The 8350-nt window shown below is 42.8% G+C and overlaps 1 pseudogene; it reads right to left on the reverse strand.

The window, feature by feature from the left end:
* Positions 1–1469: 1469 nt before the first annotated feature.
* Positions 1470–2063, reverse strand: LOC118975937 (ADP-ribosylation factor-like protein 8B; annotated as a pseudogene).
* Between the last annotated feature and the right edge of the window lie 6287 nt (positions 2064–8350).

The following is an 8350-nucleotide window of genomic DNA, read 5'->3' on the forward strand; positions in this document are numbered from 1 at the left end:
ATAAATATCTGAAAAAACTCCAAATCCTAATTTAAGAAGATATATGCACCCCTATATTCATTTCAGTGTTATTTCAATAGCCCAAATATGGAAGTGACCCGCATGCCCACCAATAGAAGAGTGGATAAAAAACTTGTGGCAATTGATACAATGGAATATTACTCACCATAAAAAGAATGAAACCTTACCATTTGTGACAACATGGATGGGCCTACCTAGATGGTATTAAGCTAAGTGAAATAAGTCTGCCAAAGACAAATATCATGTGATTTCACTCATACACAGAATCTAAAGAACAAAGTAAACATACAAAATAGAAACTGAGTCACAGGTACAGAAAACAAACTGATGATTGATGGCAGGGTTAGGGGACTGGGTGAAAAATGGTGATGTGATTAAGAAATGTGAATTGGTAGTTACCAAATAGTCACGAGATGTAAAGTTCAGCTTAGAGAACATAGTCAATAATATTGTAATGACTTCTTTTTTTCTTAACATGCTTTATTGTATTGGCTGGAATGCTCTAAATTAATGAAAACTTTTGAGGAATTCTTCAGTTCCCAAGCCCTTAAAAAAGTGTGTTGAGCCAGAAAAAAAAAGAAAGAAAAATAGAGAAGTAATGATCTAGACAGATATAAAACAGCATGCCTTACTTAGTTCCCCCTCATGTCCCTGGCTGCTCTCTGGCGATGAGGAAGTCTCAGGAAGCAGAAAGTTTTAAAACCTCATCACATAAAATGGCACCCATGTAAAGAACAAACAGCTCTGATCTGGTGCCTCTGCCTACACCTTGCAGGCCATTTTTAACATTCCTCAGGTGTAATTAGACATCTCACACACATTGGTGGGCGATGGAAACGTGATGTTTATATCCCACACACTCGGCTAGAGGTTTTTCTAAATACTGTTTGGCACTAGAGACTCCATGCTGTATCAGGTCAGTACCAGTATTAAGCTACTTTCTGTAATGAAACATCATAGACATTAACCAAAAACCAATATAAAAATCTGGCCCAGAAAGACCAGAACAGAAATCTGCAATTCTCTTGATTTAAGATGGTCAGAAGTATGCTAAAAAAAAAAAAAAAAAAGCTCTACACACCGTGTAAGACAAGTGTGCACAAGAAGCCTTTGTGTGTGTGCTGACTTTACGCGACAACTCTAGCTGGTTCTTTTTTTTAAAAAAAAAATATTTTTTATTTATTTTTAGAGAAAGGAGAAGGGAAGGAGAAAGAGTGGCAGAGAAACATCAATGTGCGGTTGCCTCCCATGCGTCCCCGACTGGGGACCTAGCCCGCAACCCAGGCATGTGCCCTGACTGGGAATCAAACCAGCGACCCTTTGCTTCACAGGCCCACACTCAATCCACTGAGCTACACCAGCCAAGGCTAGCTGATTCTTTATGAAGGATCAGAGACACCCATCTTCAACGGTGCACATGATAAATAAACTCTGAAAGAGGCAAATTCTTGGGTTTAGGAAGGACCGTATTCTGGGAAGTACTTCAGAGGAACGGACAATAAGTCTAGGATTATGGCGAGGAAGGACTGGAAGACTTCAGGAGATGCTTTTCAGCTTCTTCTAGATTCTGAGTGTTGAATAGGCCACTGAAGTGTGGTATCTATATTATCCTTTTCTTTGCAAGAAATTGAAAAGCAGTATATTTCTCTATCCTAAATAGCAGACAGGTCTGTTTTTTCAATGAGTTGTTTCTCATCCAAGGCGTTAGGAAGATCTCTCTTACTTCCAAGGGCTAGCACTGGAATTCCCTGTAACTGTGATTTATCTTTTCGCGATCTGCAGCATCTATCTTGCAAAAGACGGCCCTGACGCCCGGGCAGTACCGCTCCCAATGCTCCCCTCCCGTAAAGGAGGGAACCGGGGCTGCCCTCCTATGTCCCAGATCTCTGCTGTTCAGTCGCCTTCCACCTGTAGAAGCCCACTGTGGGGACCGTGTCCTCGCTGAACTGGCCCGACGCGATGACACTGACGCAGGTGGTCTCGTCTGGGAACTGCAGCCTCACAAGCGTCCGCCCCATCTCCTTCCAGAAGAGGGAGCGAACTCCCCCCCCACCCAACCCCGCAGGCGGGAGGGGGCGCCAGAGCAACGGAGGCCGGGATGCGGGGCTGGCTCTCCGGGGCGGGTGGGCAGGGTCGGCGGCTGCGGCGGCTTCCTTCTACCCGCGTGGGCCTCGGCCCGGACCCCCAACAGCTCCTCAGGCCGCACTGCGGGGAGGGCGGGCGGCGGCCTGTAATAACTCTATGAAGTGCCAGGTGGGTACTTGAATTACTGGAGGATCGCGCTGTGCATTGTATGATTGTCTAACCACGGTGCTGCACACCTGAAACGGATATGAAATAATATTGAATGTTAACTATAACTGAAAAATAAAATACTTTTGTGAGTCAGTAGGGAAATTTGGACATTGGCTGGATACGATATGACGTTAAGATATCATTGTTTTATTACCAAAGGGAATCGGAGCCGCTGCTGTGCAAGGGGACAGAGACTACTAGGACGGAGCGTCCTCAGTGGAGCGCCTGCAGCGCTGACCTCCACCTGGTTCACCACCAGCCTCCGCCAAACTGTAGGCTCGGTGAGGGCAGGATTACATCCATCCAACTCATTGTTCTACCCCTTGCCCTTGTAGTTGAGTAGTTGCTTCATAAATATTTGCTAAGTAAAAAAAAAAAAAAGTATCATTAATTTTGCTAGATGTAATTGTAGTATTATGTTCAAGTTTATTATATGTTATGTTAAAAAAACAGCCCTTATCTCTTTGAGATACATAGTACTTACAAACGATAAGGTATAATATCTGGCACTTGCATGAAAATAATTCTGTGGGAGTCTGGGAGAAGTGGGAGGGGTATAGATGAAACAAGGTGATAAGTACATGGAGATTCATTATGCTTTCCTTTCTATTGTATTTGAAAACTTCCACATAAATATTCTTTTTAAAAAACTCAGAGTCCTGACCAGTGTGGCTCAGTTGGTTAGGTGTTATCCCACAAAGCAAAAAATCACTAGTTTGATTCTGGGCCAGGGCACATGCCTGGGTTTTGGTTCTGTGACTGATGGGGGTGTATGTGAGAAGCAACAGAGCAATGTTTTTCCTCTCTCTAAAAATAAATAAATAGCCCTGGCTGGTGTAGCTCAGTGGATTGAGTGTGGGCCTTCGAACCACAGGATCGTGGTTCGATTCCCAGTCAGGGCACATGCCTGGGTTGCAGGCCAGTTCCCAGCAGGGGACTCATGAAAAGCAACCGTACATTGATATTTCTATCCCTCTCTCCTTCCCTTCCCCTCTAAAGATAAATAAATAAAATCTTTAAAAATAAATAAATAAATAAATAAAATCTTTAATAAAAAAAACTCAGAGCAGTTTAGATTTAACTGAAGATGGGATTAATGAACTTAAAAATAAATTAAAAGAGAATTAAATACTGAGTAAAAAAGTGCATATGAACTAAATACTGAGTAACGAAGTGAATATGAAAGAGAAAAATAAGACATATAGAGAGTAAAGTGAGAAATTTAACTAACTGGAGTTCTGGAAAAAGTAAGAGCAACTGAAGCTCTTGAGCAACTGAAGCAACTGAAGATTACAGTTAGCTACAGTTAGCTTACTGATTATTGTTTGAACAGTTTCTAGAACTAATGAAAAACACAAACCCACAGAATCAAGAAGCCTAACATATTTTATTTTTTTATTTATTTTATTTTATTTTATTTTTTAATATATTTTATTGATTATACCATTACAGTTGTTCTATTCCCCCCCTTCATTCCCCTCCACCCGCACATTCCCTCCCCCACCATTCTCCCCCCTTAGTTTATAACCACGTGTCTCAAGTTCTTTAGATTCTATATTTCCCCCACTATTCTCGCCCTCCCCCTATCTATTTTCTACCTAACATCTATGCTATTTTCTGTACCTTCTCCCCCCTTCTCCTCCTCCCACTCCCCTGTTACTAACCCTCCATGTGTTCTTCATTTCTATGGTTCCGCTCCTGATCTAGCTGTCCTCTTGGTTTGCTTTTGTTTTAGGTGTGGTTGTTAATAACTGTGTGTTTGCTGTCCTTTCACTGTTAATATTTTTCATCTTCTTTTTCTTAGATAAGTCCCTTTAGCATTTCATATAATAAGGGCTTGGTGATGATGAAGTCCTTGAACTTGACCTTATCTGAGAAGCACTTTATCTGTCCTTCCATTCTAAATGAAAGTTTTGCTGGATAAAGCAATCTTGGCTGTAGGTCTTTGGATTTCATGACTTGGAATACTTCTTTCCAGCCCCTTCTTGCCTGTAAGGTCTCTTTTGAGAAATCCGCTGACAGTCTGATGGGTACTCCTTTGTAGGTGACTGTCCCCTTACCTCTTGCTGCTTCTAGGATTCTCTCCTTCATTTTGGTCTTGGCTAATGTAATTATGATGTGCCTTGGTGTGTTCCTTCTTGGGTCCAACTTCTTTGGCACTCTCTGAGCTTCCTGGATTTCCTGGAAGTCTATTTCCTTTGCCAGACTGGGGAAGTTCTCCTTTATTATTTGTTCAAATACGTTTTCCACTCGTGGCTGTTTCTTTCCCCCTTCTGATACCCCTATGATTCAGGTGTTGGAACGTTTAAAGATGTCCTGGAGGTTCCTAAGCCTCTCCTCATTTTTTTTGAATTCTCATTTCTTCATTCCTTTCTGGTGGGATGTTTTGTTCTTCCTTCTGGTCCATTCCATTGATTTGAGTCCCATTTTCCTTTCCATCGCTATTGGTTTCCTGTGCATCTCCCTTCATTTCAATCAGTTTAGCCTTCATATGTTCCTCTAATTTGTGACTATGTTCCTCTAATTTGCAACTATAATCTACCAGCTCTGTGAGCATCCTGATAAATAGTGTCTTGAATTGTGCTTCTGAGAGGCTGGCAATTTCTTGGTCCCTTAGAGTTATTGGCTCTGGGACTTTGAGTTCTTCTTGCACCATCTTTTGGGCTGTTCATGCCTGTTCCGTAGCAGGATCAGAGCCCTAAAGTGTTCACTAGAACAGGGCAACTAAGTCGCTGGGTTGTGACATTGTATGTGGGGGCGGGGTCAAAGAGGGACAATGGCTTCCCGTCTGCCACCTGCCGCCGTGGCCCCCACTGGCGCCGCAGCCACCACCGTCACCAGGCCCACGCGTTTTCCACTGCACAAGAGTGTGCCACCGCTGTCAGCCCTCCACCACTGGGTTCGCCCCCTGGGGCCTATGTGGTCCGTCTCACTGTGCGCGAATGTGCAACCTTGGTCAGTATGCCCCACACCCCGACTGGTTCCAGGCTGCCTGCGTGCCTAGGTCGGGGGATCTGTCCTGCCCGACCCAGCTCCACTGCTGGCTCTGCCTCTCTTACTGTCCCCGTTGAACGGTTCGTTGTTGTCGGACTTCCGTATAATTCCGTTTTCTGGTCTTTGGGTGTGTCCTAGTTCTCCAAACGTTTTTTGTGTTCAAACTTGGTTGTGGGAGAAGGCATAGTGTTTCCACCTATGCCTCCAATTTGGCGGAAGTCCAGCCTAACATATTTCAAGCAGAAGAGATGACAAGAAGTCTACACATAGACATATCACAGTGAAGCCGACTAACATATTAAAAAAATAGCAGATCTTAGAAGCATCCAGAGTAGGGTTATATGGTGTACACATTTGTCAAAACTCATGGACCTCCACCCATATAAAGCCCGTGCATTTCACTGCATGTAAATTTTTACCACATGCAAATTTTACCACATGCAGATTAAAAGCACCATAGAAACAGATTACCTTCAAAGAATGAAGTGGAGAATAGGTAAAAATTCTACATGATCACTGACAGTAAAAAGCGATACTACTTTAATATCTTCTAAAATTTAACTGTTAAGACAGAATTAAAACACACCAAAATAATAACATATACATTGGGAGGCTGATGAATAAAGTTAAATTTTCCTAGGTTTCTTGTATCGTTTGCAAGAAGAGTGTGCTGATTATCAAACTATGTTACCAGACCAAATGGGTCCATGTGCCTGCATGCATCAAAGTCCCATGAGACAGGGGCAGGAATCCTCAGCCAAGAAAGCAAGGATTTATTAAGGAAACAGTGCCAAGCCCAGAGTCACAGGAAGCTCATGCTCCAAGATCTGGTTCCCCAGTGGCTTCCAGGAAATGGGGGAAAATGATTAATCATGACGACTAACAGAGTTAGGGTGATGGTCTCTACTGATTGATCAGCTGGTGCTAGGGTAGGGGGTAACTGACCACTGCATTTGGTCCTGATGTCAGCCACAAGTTGCTCTGTCCCGTTTTGTTAGCGTAGGGTGTCAGCGTGCAGGGAGTTCCACTCCCCCACCCCCTGCCCCACTGGCCAAGATGGCTGCAGAGGGAGGTTTCCATGAGGAAACCTCCGAAAACTAGAAAGATGAATGGATAGGGCCCTGAGTGCACCAAAAGTTGGCAAGGTAATTGGATACAAAAAACCCCGCCCTCCCCTCTTTATCCCTATAAAGATGGGGGCTTGAGCAGGAATAGGAAGTAGTCTTTGAGGTGGGAGGCCACCATTCTCCCAAATTACATGGCGCTTGAATAAAACCTCTTTGCTTTTGCACCAGCACCTGCCTCACGGTTTTGGCTTATGTTTTCTCAGTTACAATTTCACAGGGATTTGTTCTGTGGGATTGTTCCATGTTCCTGCTGGGTCTAGAGCCAACACACAACTGAAGCTAAGATATTATGTTTAGTTTGATTGAAATCTTTGTTTCACCTTGGCTTGTGTGACTCAGGGATTGAGTGTCAGCCTGCAAACCGAAAGGGCACTTGTTTGTTAGATTCCCGGTCAGGGCACAGGCCTGGGTTGCGGCCCAGGTCCCCAGTTGGAGGAGAGGCACCCAATCGATGCTGCTCTCCCTTAATTTCTCCCTCCATGCTTCTCTCTTTAAATATAAATAAAGAAAATCTTTAAAATTTTTAAATAAAATATGTTTTTAAAAAACAGAAAAAGAACACTCTGTCTCAATAGTCAGTAGACCCAGGACCTTGTTTCTAAGGCTACTAAGGGCCAATCAGAACCTTATTGTCCTGAGGGTCTAATATTAAAGCAAACGAGAGTGAGGTGAGTGAGTCGGGGTGCTGAGGCCAGTTTGAATCAAAGGGAAAGAATCAAAATAAAAGGCCAGATTAAAGAAAATAAGGTTTCTGCATGATTACAACTGTGTCTTTCAGCGGAGTTCTGAACACGGCCGTGACGCTGGGGCTAGTGTTCTGAAAACCACATGGCATTTTTTCTATCAAAGAGGCTTTATTTTTTACAGCAGTGTTAGGTTCACAGAAAAATTGAGCATAAAGTACAAAGAGTTTCCACACAACCCCTGTTCTCACACATGCACAACCTCCTTTACCCCCACACACACCAGAGAGGTAAACTAATCATAATCACTGAGCCTACATCGACACATCACTATCAGCCAAAGTCCGAAGTTTACATCAGTGTTCACTCTTGGTGTTGTACAAATGCTCATAAATGTATAATGGCATTTACTATTTATAGTATCAGAACAGATTCACTGCCCTAAATATTCTGTAATCTGTCTCATCATCTCTCCCCCCCAACTCAAGGCAAACACTAATTTTTTAAAATTATTTTCATAGTTTGGCCTTTTCTACAATATCATATGGTTGGAATCATACAGTATGTAGCCTTTTCAGATTGGCATCTTTCACTTACTAATATTAAGGCACTTAAAGTTCCTCATGTCTTTTCATGGCTTGATGGCTCATTTCTTTTTACGGCTCTCAATAACATTATATTGTCTGGATGCACCGCAGTTTATTTATCCATTCCTCTACAGAAGGACATCTTGTTTACTTCAAAGATTTTGGTAATTATGAGTTAAGCTCCTATAAATATTCATGTGAAGGTTTATCTATGCACAGATTTTTTTTATTGATTGATTTTTTAGAGAGAGAGAGACAGACAGAAACATTAATTTGTTGTTCCACTATCCATGCATTCATTGGTTGATTCCTGCAGGTGCCCTGACCAGGGATCAAACCTGCAACCTTGGCATATCAGGATGATGCTCCAACCAACTGAGCTACCTGGCCAGGACTGTGTACAGAAATTGGCAATTCACTTGAGTAAATACCAAAAAGTGCAATTGCTGGATTGTACGGTAAGGGTGTGTTTAGTTCTGCAAGAATCTGTCAAACTCTTCCAAAGTGTTTGTACTGTTTTGCATCCCCACCAGCAATGAACAAGAGTTCCTGTTTTTCCACACTGGCATTTGGTAGTGTCAGTGTTCTGGACTGTGGCCATTCTCACAGGCGTGTGGTGGTATCTTGTGGTTTTAATTTGCAA

The sequence above is a fragment of the Sturnira hondurensis genome, unplaced genomic scaffold, assembly GCF_014824575.4.
Source record: "Sturnira hondurensis isolate 20B ecotype Veracruz unplaced genomic scaffold, ASM1482457v3 Scaffold0020601, whole genome shotgun sequence".
Classification (NCBI taxonomy): domain Eukaryota; kingdom Metazoa; phylum Chordata; class Mammalia; order Chiroptera; family Phyllostomidae; genus Sturnira; species Sturnira hondurensis.